This window comes from Mauremys reevesii, linkage group 9 (genome assembly GCF_016161935.1).
Source record: "Mauremys reevesii isolate NIE-2019 linkage group 9, ASM1616193v1, whole genome shotgun sequence".
Taxonomy (NCBI): Eukaryota; Metazoa; Chordata; order Testudines; family Geoemydidae; genus Mauremys; species Mauremys reevesii.
This window is the reverse complement of record NC_052631.1, coordinates 16,619,179-16,632,062: the sequence shown is the minus strand read 5'-3', so window position 1 is coordinate 16,632,062 and position 12,884 is coordinate 16,619,179. Positions and strand designations below refer to the sequence as shown.

The window sequence follows — 12,884 nt, the reverse complement described above, 5'->3', positions numbered from 1 at the left end:
AGAAGAGTGGAGCTGATGGGGTAGATTGATCAACAAGTGAATGCACTGGAAAATAAAAATGTATGTATATGAGAATATATTAATATGAAAGGAAGAGTAATGTGAAGAGTCAGAAAGGCCAGGGAAAGGTGCTGAGGTTGCAAACATCTCACAATAATCACTCCTTAACCTAACAGCATGGGGCCATATTCTGCCACATTTCTGCACCATGATTAGTACTTTATTTTGCAAGTAAAACTACTCATCATGCATAAGGATAGCAGAATAGGGCCCCTAGAAAGTTAATAACAGATCACCTGATTTGTAAAGTGTTGCCATCTGAGTGCGCTTTTTACACATATATACAATCATTTAGCATATGACAACAATGACATTTTCTTACTATGCATCTCCAGTCTCACACGCATAAATTCATCGGAGCCTAATTCTCGTTTCCTCAGTTGATCTCAAGACAAAACTATTGAACCATGTAAAAAGATTTGGATATAGGTTTATAAATGTTTATAGCCCTAAATCCTATCAAAGCAGAGATTGAGGACCCGTGAGAATGGTCTTCACAAAAAAGAAAGGAGGATGGGACATGGACACAGGAGACCCTTACATGCCTCTGAATTTAAATTTCAAAAAATAGCTAAGATTTCAATGGGATCTTTATGGTATTTGGACTGTGTATCATACCAAGAAACATCATCTTCATATTAATGTCAGACCTCATGGTAAAACTATTCGTTTTCTTGGACAATAAACCCACCTCAGTCCCTTAAAATAAGATGCTGTCTTTCATAGGCAAGCCAAAATGGTGTTGCCAGATGTTCTAGGTTTTATTATAAACAAACAGGGCCCAATCCTAGGCACCGTCAACTCCCAGTGACTTCAAACAGGGCAATTAAGACCTGTCAGGCAGAATTTAGTATTCACAGGAATGGTCCTAAACATACTTGTCCTAAGGTGTTATAGTAAGAAAGGGAAGCAGTTCAGCTTAATACTGACTGCCTTGCCACCCCTTCCAGGTTCTTCTAGCCAGTGTCCTCAGGAGCACCCACAGAGAGGGAGGCACAAGAAGAGAATGATGTCTAGGTAGAACCCGCCCCTCTGCAAGTTCCAAAGGACCTTTCTGCACAAGGTTATTGGAGATCCTGATGCCCTGTGTTTGCAGTGTATTGTATTTTGTTGTACTGTGCCCATTCAAATCACTAGCCTTTGATCTCATTGGGGCAGATACCTATTAGATGTTTCGTATTCATTCAATTATTGTACAGCACCATGTACATCCAGAGCACTGTACAAATGATAAAATTTTAAATATTTATTTTAAAAGTTCATGATTAATCTATATAAATTACAGCAATCACGATTTTAACCTCAGTACATAAACATGTACTATTCAACATACCGTCTCTTATTGCATCTCTCCTTTTTTTACATTGATTTTTTTTAAACACGTGCTTTGGGGTATGTCTTTTTTATTGTTACTTTATTACAATCTTTTACAGTACGTTAGTTGTTTTCTATATTATTGGGTGAAGCACAGACACATTAGTTTTGGCAGTCATTTAAAACCAATTTGGGAATGATTACATAATATGGTTTATGAAAAAATTAGTTTCCTTTCCTTTCATTTTTAAGTGAAGCTGGCCTAATAAAGAACAAACGATGTGTCTAATTCTGCTTCCATTGAAGTCCAAGATAATCTTGTCACAGGGACAAATCCTTGGTTGGTGTAGGAGTACATGGATGTGGCTTCACTGAAATCATGAAGCTCACCTGTAAAGTCAATGGGGGCCAAACCTATTTACATCAGCTGAGCATCTGTTCAATAGGGCCAGGATCACACCCTATGTTTTCTTTTTCTTATCTTTTATTCTCTTTAAAAATGTTCAGACATCACTAAATAGCTCATCACTATCACAGAATTAAGTACCTTTGCTTATTTGAGAATTTAATGCAATTGTGGCTTTAAAAGGATACTTCATAGTGAAGAAAATTCAGTAATTTCTTCAGTCAGCTGGGAGACTAACTTCAACAGAAAACTATTCCATCTGCCCCTGCTTGAGATGATATATTTTATTTGAAATAATTTCTTCAGTCTGTGGCTGGAGGGTGAAAACTGACTCGCTCTTATTTATCTTTCTTTTGGGGCAGCATGAATTTTAGCCTTGTGTAAGTGAGAGACTGATAGCAGTTAAGCTATGCAGAGCATTGGCAGGTACTTTCTGAGCTTCCATATCATTGCAAAATCATCTTGAGCGTGTATGAGTATATATGTGTATATATATTCCAGGGAATAGCCACCTTTAACAGGCACTACCAGGTTTATAATAGCAATAACTATGCACTATGGCTTGGGTTACCTAGTGAGTGGCAACGGGATTGGTTTCAAATGTACTTTTAGTCTACCTTTGTTAAGGATTTGTAGAGCACCCATCAATATCTGAACGCTAGTGCAACCCATTCAGAGCCCCGGGGCCTTCATATTGGGCAACAATATGGTGGTAGGAGGTAAAAGTAGAAGAGGAACTCACAGATGTAGTATCTGATTTAAATAACACTGGTCTTATGACACAAACCAACAAAAGCCAAAAGATACAAATAAGTGAAGACTAAGAACCTGTCCACCAGTTACACCATTAATAGGAAAATAAAATAAACAAAAGGCACAATGGTACACACTGAAGACAGAATGAATCCAAATTTCATCCCTGTACATCAGAACTGGAACTTAATTTGCATGGAAGTGCTTGTCAACATACCATTTTTCTATTGCTATGCTACCAGTATAACTGTGCCTGCACTAGGGGTTGCTCTGCTTTTACTGTAGAGTTTCTAAAATGCTACAGTTATAAAGATAGAAAAAACTATGGGAACATCAGTGCTGAGGTTTTTCTACTTACTTCCCCTTTTTAAAGACAAAATAATTTGGTAAGGTTGATTTGCTACCTTCAACACCAAACCATGATCTGAGATGAGTAAATTCATATTTGGGGTTAGATATCTAGACACAGCCCAGCACTGGGATTTGTACAGAGTCACACTATCCCAGCATAAGATGGGGAAGGGATTATACTTCATGCATCCACTATTTCTGCTGGAGCTGCAGGGTTACTGGTGGATCATGCCCACTGTATCACCCATTACAATCATGCTGTATGTTTCCCTCCCTTCACCCTGCCAGCTCTGCCTTCTCCCTGTCCTTTTTGGGCTGGCCTGCACTCTCGGGTAGGGGACATCCGTGTGCCTGAAGTGCATGTGGATTGTGATCATGCTTGGTCACTGTACAGGAGGCACAACGAGAAACGGTTCCTTGCTCCCTCTCCCACTCTCTTGAACATGCAGGTAGGTGTCCCACACTGTACTACAAATGTGTACTCAAAATCCTAACAGAGTAGAATTATTGGAGGTGCACTGCTGCCAGCTTGCAAAATTTAATATCTAACTTTAGATTTTGCACAGGACCACACTAATTACATTACATGAGGAACCATGTCCCAAACTATGGTTCTGATCTGTGAAACAAAAATATTACCAGGAATGGAGGTTTGAGTTCCATGGTGGTGCATGGAACTCCTGTTGACACAAATAGGATTTCCAGAGACAGAAGACTTGCAGCACTGTACTCTACATCTTTGAAAATAAGAGCAGGGATTAGTTTTTATTATATGGAGGGAGGGGGAGGGAACCACATCCAGTGAGCAATTAACTTATACTTGAATACCTAAGGACAACTCAATAGATTATGTTGAGATTTGTGCTGGGGATATTAAAAAAAATAGCTCTTGGGTTGTAGCCATGTATGCCAAAATATAGCCCAGATGAAATGTTATGGTTACAAATTCACCAAAACTGGGATTTGCAGTGGGAACACTGGTGCAACCCTACAAAAATAACCTGAACACAGCCTTATAATTAGTGGTCACTAAACACAGCCACACATTATGAGACTTGAAGATTGTTTACTTATAATAGTTCTGGGTTTTTTTGTGGGGTCGGGGGGGGGGGTTATATTTCCACTGCATTTAATTATTCATGCCATGCTGTTCCTCACGGCATAGGTTTTCTAAGAATAAAGAACAAACAGCCAATGCACAGCACTTGAGAATCATAAGCTGTCTGTTTTCAATGAAACCAATTATCTTTCATCCATCTTCTGAAAGGTAGGCATACTTATAAACAATCAATGTTCTATGGTGTGTGAAACTGGTGGTGCTTGCAAATGGTGAGTCAGAGATGAATCAGTTATGAAGAATTTAAACATGAATCCATGGAAATCCTTTTTTATTCTTCTGTTGTTTTGTGAAAACATTTCTATAATAAACTCTTCAGTGTGACTTGCAGTTTCCTCAAGTTCTTTCTGTCTTAGAACAATGATGGTTGGCAGCCATTCAAACTAGTTCAGTAAACTTTAGAAGATAAAGCCAATTCAGTTTCCCTTTAAGACTTCATTGCTAAAGTTATGCTCATTGATTTTTAGCCTCATAATTAAAATTCCTCATTAAACATGCCTGACAGCCGAATGTGATTCCTTTTACCTGCTACTTCTACCTTTTTTCTCCCCTGTGATACCATTTCATTACAAAAGAACAATAGATTTCCTTTCAGGGTAAAGTAAGGACACAATGAGTAATGTACTTTCTATTCTACAGAAGGCCTAATATTGTTAATTTGCAAAATCAATTAAAAGAAACCACTTTGGAGGAATACGAAGGTCTTGCATATGGATCACATCAGATATAATGAGTATTAGTTCAAAGACTGGCATTCTGCCACAGTTGGCACCTAACAATTTACTCTGATCCAGGGAATTTGGCTCTTGATTTCAAACAAATGCATCCTGAAGGCTTAAGACCAGAAATAGTTTGATATGATTTATGCTTCATACTTTCTCATAACACAAAACCTAAAGAGCTAAAAGACATTTTGTTATTGCTAGGCATTTGCTGCAATGTATCTGTAAACAAAAAGTTCTAGCATGGCACTTGGGTTTTTGGGGACAGCAAGCCAGACACAAGTGACTTGGTCTCTGCATAACACTTCTTATTCTGTGGTGGGAGCGCGTCCCGGGCCATGGCTGTTGCCACTGAACTTTACAGAAATAATAAGATTGCTATCTTTCAAGATGGTGGCCATCTGATTGTTACTTTTCCCAAAATTGTCTTGTTTTGAAAAGAAAATTCCAACCACAGCGTTCCTGTTATGTAAAAAGCAGGAAGAGTTGGTGGGAGTCACATCGGTGGTGCCTCTTGAACCCCAATATGACCTGAGGCCCACCCCATTTCTTACTCCAGACACCTTCAAGGGTGTGAATGTTGCAGGGCTTGTTGAGTGTGAGGCTGGCTGTGTTAAGGGAGGTTGGTTCCCAGCTGTGTAAACTACCTCATGATAGATTAATTTTCACAGGAATGGGTAAATGCAGCCCATTGTCAACTTACAACTAAGTTTGGACACCATCTTCCCCTTTGTCAAAGTGTGTGGAGGGGAGCCTGCTCCTGCACATACTCACTCTGCTTTCCTCATGAGCCTGTGGTAACCAAATAGGCTCCATGGTGTTTTGATTTTGCAGGACAAGAGGGAATGGGGTGAGAGGGAATGGAGAGGGCTGTCAGGTCTCCACCAGATTCTTCTCCACCCCATCCTGAAGTGCCAAAGAGCATATATTACTACAGACAGAGCGTGAAATTACCCCTCTGTGGAAAAAAAAAGAAGCAGCAGCAATTAGTGGTCAGAGATGCCCCTGGATGTCCTGTTCCTGCAGGACCCATGCTATCCAGTAGACACAGAAAACCCTGAGGCAGACATGGATGCGAAGACAAAGGGACAGCGGGCAGAGAGTGATGGGTAGAAACCCTGGCCATTTCCAAGCGGGTGCAACTGGTCCCAGTCCTTGATGGAAAAATTCAAAGGAAACTCCTGAACATGATATTCATGGGATTTCCAGAGGGTTATCCCCACCTAGAGGAGAAAATGGTACTTTGGGTGGGTTTGCAGTTTGATGCAAGGACTTTACATAACTTCAATGTGCGCCATCCTCACTTACCATCTATCTATCTAGAGATTACAGTCTAGATTGTAGCTAGGAATTTGCATTTAATAACAAATATAGTATGTCATAGAACCAGAGAAGGTAAAGATGGGAGACCCATTAAGTCCTCCAATCCCTTTCTCTGCCAGGCCAGGCTTGGTTTCTATTATACATTTACTTCTGCCCTGCCTAATTTTAAATGTGCCAAGTGTCTTCTTCCTCTTTCCCTGGGAGATTATTCCACTGGTTGATCAATCACACTGTCAGGAAGACTCCTTTTCATTCAGTTGACATCATATCCCTGCCTGTTGTAGCTCCTCGCATCATCTTAAATAATCCTTGATCTTCATACATCACAGCTATTAGTAGACTGTGCATGTCTCTTTATAATGATCACTTTGCCAAACTATAAATATTTAACTCTTACCTTAACCTATTTAATTGTTGCTCTTCTCTGAGCTCCCTCCAATTCCTTTCCTGTAAGGAGGTGCCCAGAATAGAAAAGAACTATTGCAGGTGTAATATTCAAGATGAATCACAACCATACAGGGCTAATTTTGATAGGTGCTCCTCACCGGCAACTTCAAAACACACCACCAGCTCTCAGGATCAGGCCCATAGATCAGGAACGTTATTGACTTCCCCAGTCATGAAATTGACATTGCAATCATTTTAAAATGAGAGATTAGATTTTTCAACTATTGATAAATGCATTCAGCATTGCCTAAAGTATCAGGTATAGGGGGCAAAATACACCTCCTGGGCTGTTTTACAAACAACCCCTGGAATATCCAAAAGTATCACTGGCAATTAAAAGAATATCACTAATTTAGTTGAATGTATCAATGAAATGGTTACATTAATTTAGCTAATTCTATGAAGATCTGTATATAAGTATATACTACATGCCCATCACTGTTCCTGGCCAATGGGAGCTGTGGAAAGCGGCGGGCTGCAGGGATATGCTGGCCACCACTTCCTGCAGCTCCCATTGTCAAGGAACGGTGAACCGTGGCCGCGGGGAGCTCCCGGTGGGGGGAGGGCATGCCTGTGGACAATCAACATCCTCAAAACATCTCGCGGCCCACAATCAGCTTACCCTGATGGGCTGTGTATGGCCCACAGGCCGCAGGTTGCCGTTCACTGTGCTAGACAGTAATATCTTGTTGGATTGTATGTGCTATCATCATGTGTGAAGTTATGAAGTTTGGCTGTGTATATGTTGCTGAAACATGTCCTGAGGTTGAAAACACCCACAAGCAGCCTTTCAGGTACGACAGTAAAAAGGCCAATGTTAATGGCTTATTGAGGAAATGCACAAAAGCACAAGGATTACCCCAGGAACTGTGTACAGTAGAAACCTCTCAGAGATAGCACTACACAGTGGGAACTGTTTGACCCAGGTCATAGCAAAAGCGCTTTCCAGCAAGTGAGGAGAAGATATACAAGGTGGAAAATGACCTCACTCTCCCTACAACAACACACCTGGAAACACCTGAGGAATAAAGACTGAACTGTGAGAAGTGATGGTCCCAGGCTAGAAGAATTTTTAGCCTGTGTATGAAAATCTGGGAAAGCTGAGGCAACTTGTTCCTTAAGTATCTGCCAGCCTGTTTATCATTCCAGGTGAGAATTCACTAATTTATATCTTACCTATATAGTGTGTTAAACTCATTTTGCATTTTTTGTTTATTTACTAAGGTAATCTGCTTTGATCTGTTTGCTATCTCTTATAATCACTTAAATTTTAAGTGATTGTAGTAGTTTGTTACTCTTGTTTATAACATAACCCAGTTTGTGCAATTCATATCTGCAGAGGCAAGAAGCTGTGCACATCTCTCTCCACATTGAGGGAGAGGGTGAATTTTTATGAGCTTGCGCTGTGCAGATCTTTCTATACAGCGCAAGACAGTATTATTTTGCATTTATCCCCCAAAACGGGTATGCACGTGACTGCTGGGTGGGTCCTCACATGCAGAGCTGACTTCAGTCTGTGTCTGCAGTCTGTGTCAGGGTGTGGCCCTACTTGTGTGTGTGTGCTGCAACAGGTTGGAGAGCCTAATTCAGCAAAACAGAGAGAGGTAATCCAGGCTGGTGGAGCAGGAGAGGCTCAGTGAATCCCCAGTACATCAGAGAGCATCCCAGAAGGGGGGGGGGTCTAACCCATCACACACTCTTCCATAGATTCTCTCTCTCATAGATATATATTTATAGCAGCCCCAGTTATAATTAAGCTTGTCAGAATTTGATTTTTAAATAATTTCAATGGATAATATCAATATTTATTTTAAATATTTTTTAATTTACATTTGCATAGTTGTGGGAAATTATGGAGGGGGTAAGACAATAATTATGTAATGACAATAGATGTTGACATTCAACAAATTAAAGCTTTATAACCCTTAAAACACAAATTGTCAACATCACATGTCAAAATATACACAGTAAATATCCTTAAATCACACTCTGATAAGTTCTCAAGCAGCATTTTTCTTACTTTGCTTATTTGTAAATTTCTATTACCATCAATGGGAATATTTTTTCGTCGGTTTGTGTGTTTGCAGTGAAATTGAAGTTTATCAATGTTTACTGATAAAAATCTAATCCTTCTAGGCCTAGTTATACTTGAGGCATTTTCAGCATTTTCATCAGAAACTCTGTTTTCCTAAGGTTTATAAATTGGAGGTTTTTTCCTTTAAAAATTGTGAGAGTGAATTTAGTGCTCACGGAGGAGATAACATTAATATTTTAAATCATGCTAATATCAAATTTGGTACTATATGCTGTGAATCTGAAGGTTGCTGAGATTCATTTGGAAGATGTTGTAGAAACTAGTGGTTTTTTTTAAACACAAAATTATAAATAAAAATGTGAGTGCTTTTGATATATAGAGAGCATAGAAATCAGACTCACTTTTCAGAATTGCAGATTTGATTTGCAAAGATCTAGAGAAAAAAAAAGATTAACTGTGAAAAATAAAATTACTGCATTCGCCGTGGAGTATATTTTAAACATACCCTTGACAATTTATCTGACCTGAAGAATTCTGACTGTCATAAGGGTGTCAGAGGAAGAATGAATCAACAGGATATTGGAGCTATCACTCTTTAGGAGACACTGACCTGATATGCCAACGAATGTTTAAAGTATTTTAATGGAATGGCTATTAAAACTTTCATTGACTTCAGTGGGGCCAGAATTCCAATCTCCAGACTAAGATTCAAGTGTTGCACATGTCACAAGCAAGGCAGAGGTCAGCCTGGTCAGTATGTGTACTGGAGACCCCATAGAGCTTTGTAGGACATATTTTTTATATAAAGTGTAGGCAGCACTCTTCCCTCTAAGTCAGTACTGGATCAATTTACTGGCCTGGTGTTAAGAGCACTGTTGGAGGTGCTGTCTTTCAGAGGAGCCATAAAACTGAGGTCTTGACCCTTGTGGTCATAGGGGATTCCATGACATTTGCCACAATAGTATGAGTGTTATCACTGGTATCCTGGCCAAATTCCAATCTGGGCAATTGCATTCCATCTTCCTGAAGTCCCCTCACAGTGTCAGTTGGCTATAGCACAGTTCTTTACTTTTTGTCTCAAACTGTTGTATGGGGTTGCTGTGGGCTCTACATGGTGGCAGGTAATGTGATCTTTGTATATGAAACCGGCAAAATACTTCAAGGCCCTTCTGAATGAAATATGCTCATTTGTTTGCTCTCTATATTTTAATTTCTTATAACAAAAGCAATAAACAATTTTAAAATGAACTCACAGGATGGATGCAGCGCCATCCAAGTGGCCCCATAACATTATTTTGTGTATTCCTTCCTTCTTCTCTCCCATTGCCTGATGTCTTCTTCTCCAGAAACTTGTCTTGTGGTACTCAATTTAGGGCTCAGGTGTACCTAGTGGTCTGTATTGGGAGCAGGGTGGAGTGTACCACCCTTTTGGAATCTTGGGGAGGTTTTGTGAGACTTTGTTGTCTGCCTACCCCTGGTGCACCCAAGCAGGTGCTGGCCATCACCTAGATTTCCAGGGCTGAGTACAAGGAAAACAAGGAGAGCATCTTGGACTGAAAGGTTGTTGGGAGCTTTATTCTGCCTCCCGTGGCCAGTGAGTTTGCCCACTGGCTTACAGTTCTATTGTTAATACTTTCAGCAGGCTGCCATAAAAAAATTGTTACAGTCTTTGCAGATAAGGGAGACTGGATTCATCTCTCTAGACCTTTTGACCGCGAGAGCCACAAAACACAAAGTCCCAACAGCCACTCCCTTCTGACTGGATTTGATTTGGTTTCTCATTAAGATGCTTATGGTAGTTTGAGACACAACATATAAACATGCTCCTCTCTGTTCTGGTTGCTTAGAATGAGCAATTTGGCTAGGATGCTATTGCTGGCAAGCAAAAGAAAAGCCTCTCTTGGTAAAAAGGCAAAGAGGTGCCAACAATCCTTAAATATACAGGTCCACTGTCTCCTTAAGAAATCATCTCTTCAAAGTAGAGTGCCAAATAGCTACAATCTCACTTCCCTGTTTTGAGGAAGATGACACAGAAGACCCAGTTCCAGATGCCGTTGGACCAGAAGTCTGGATTTGGCCTTCCATTGGAACTGAAATGCATTTGTTAGGGTCAGGAATGATCTTCTGCTGGCTTTAGATGGGCTTACCCTCTTTATTCATGCTGGACCTTCCAGCAGCTCAAGATAGAACAGACACTGAGCTGTGTGTTGGAGTGCCTGAACTTATGCTTACATTGGTGTACTGGGTAACTGTGAGACAACCAGATGCTGGGTCACAAAGAGCGGAGAAAGAAAACAAAGAGATGGATGAAGAGACCTGGGTGCCAGAGAAGGACAGAAACGGGGAAATAGGAGGAGACAGACAGCAATGTGAACGTGGGGATGCGTAAGTGGCCACAGAAACTCTACTGTTCTCAAGCCTAGCGAATGCTAACTAACTCACCCTGTTAACATCATCTCAAAGAACAAGTGCCGAGTGAAGGGGAAAGAGATAGACAGTGAATGAGAAGGTGTGAAGGGCTAGAAGGGGGAGAGTAAGAGCTATATTCATCATGCCAGCACTGTATGAATACTCCCATAGCAACACCCTGCTTCAGCATCTGTGTAAAACCTGGGATGGAGTCTTTGTAGGCTTTTACAGGCTTTACTTTGATTGTTCTTGAGAGCTGGTCGGGAACCTGGAGGGGTTATCCACAGGAAATGACACAGCTACTGCTTTTTAAAATACTGATGCATGGAAGGTTTAAAGAAGCTATTTTTTATTATGACACTGTTTGCATATTTAAACTACATGTCATATTTACAAATTGGGACATTTCCCTCCCAAAGTAAATAGATTATAGAGGGGCCAGGTGGAAATCTTGCATGGTAAACAATGTAAAGAAAAATAGTACATTTGGAAAGAATATTCTAAAGCAGTGAAGTGAGCATGAATCTACTGCATTTATAGTGACCACATTTTCAGGAACACCATTAAATGCTTGAGAGCAGATGGATGAATTTTATCCAGTTGAAATTTGCACATGAGAGTGAACCAGTATCTGAAATAACCGATACTCACCTGCTTGGTTTATCCTAGTTCCACTTACATGGATTTCAAATTATCCCTCTCTCCACAGAGAACTGTATAACGTCTTCTGTTCCCTCTAGCTACAGATATGCTATTTGTTTTCTCAGAGCTATCAAGCCTGTTTTAATTTCCTTGCTTACCTGCAGTGGCCCTAATACACCCCAGAAGGCTTTGAGTGCTCCTCCAGTATAACTGACAGGCACAAAGCCTTTGAGGTGGTATTAATGTTGCTAAAGGCGAGGAGGCAGTGGATGGAAAATGAACAGGTTTAGGAACTCAGTACAGTACTGGTGCTACAAACGGAAGCAGGGAGTAGACTATAAATACAGCAAAACAGTAGGCAGAAACTCTGCAGTGGGAAGGACTGAGGAGTGCACAAACTAAAGTTTGGAGACAATCTTGCCTCTCTCTCTGAAATCCCTGTGCCTTGAGCTCTGGCATCACACAAGACACATTTATATATAACATTTTATGTATAACTACATTAAATAGTGCAGATTATCTCTAGAGAGAGCCAAAGGTAAATCTGATACATGGGAGCTTATTAAAGAAAACCTGAGAGAGGTGGCAAACAAACCACTGGCAGAGATTTCAAATTAATTTAAAAGCAGCTCTGTCTTTGCAAGTAATTGAAAACACGTCCAGCTCTTACAGCCTTATAACAGCCTGCCATTCCCACTATGAGACAATGCCAAAACACCCCATATGTATGGTATCCTGACCAGTCACGTGACTTTTAATACCCACATGATGGCACTAAAATGGCCTATTAGATTTACAGTGTCATTAACCTTCCAAAATAAAATGAGAGTCTGCTCTGGCAAAAAAAAAAAAAAAAAAGAAAGAAAGCAAGAAAGAAAAGTCTGACTGCCATTGGGTTTCGGGTAACCAGTCCGTGAGGAAATGCTGACAGGGGTCACTGTGGCATAATCTTTCATTCAGCCCCAAAGCTGTCACATCCTCCCCAGATGTCTGAAACATAGATATAAATTTTCATTATCCAGCAGTACAGGGGCAGAGGTACACCAAATGAATTTTTTACCAATCAAATTATAGCTCATTGCCAGATTAAGTGTAAACACTAATTTTGTGAAGTTTTCTGGTGGTCATTTATCTACCAGCCGCCTGTAGTAGCACTGCTGAAGTGGTAGCAATGCTGTGGAAAAAAAGGCTTTCTAAATCAAATTATTGTTTTTATAATCATGTTGTGGACACAATAAAATTGAATAAAAAATAAATGTTATTAAGGAGGAGCTGTGCCTTATCCTATGGAACAATGAGATTTCA

The 12,884-nt window shown here is 40.2% G+C and overlaps 1 protein-coding gene across 9 annotated transcripts in view; it reads right to left on the bottom strand.

Annotated features, from left to right (window-relative positions):
- MECOM (MDS1 and EVI1 complex locus) overlaps positions 1-12,884 on the bottom strand; it is a 468,461-nt gene that overhangs the window by 112,931 nt on the left and 342,646 nt on the right. The window lies entirely within an intron of this gene.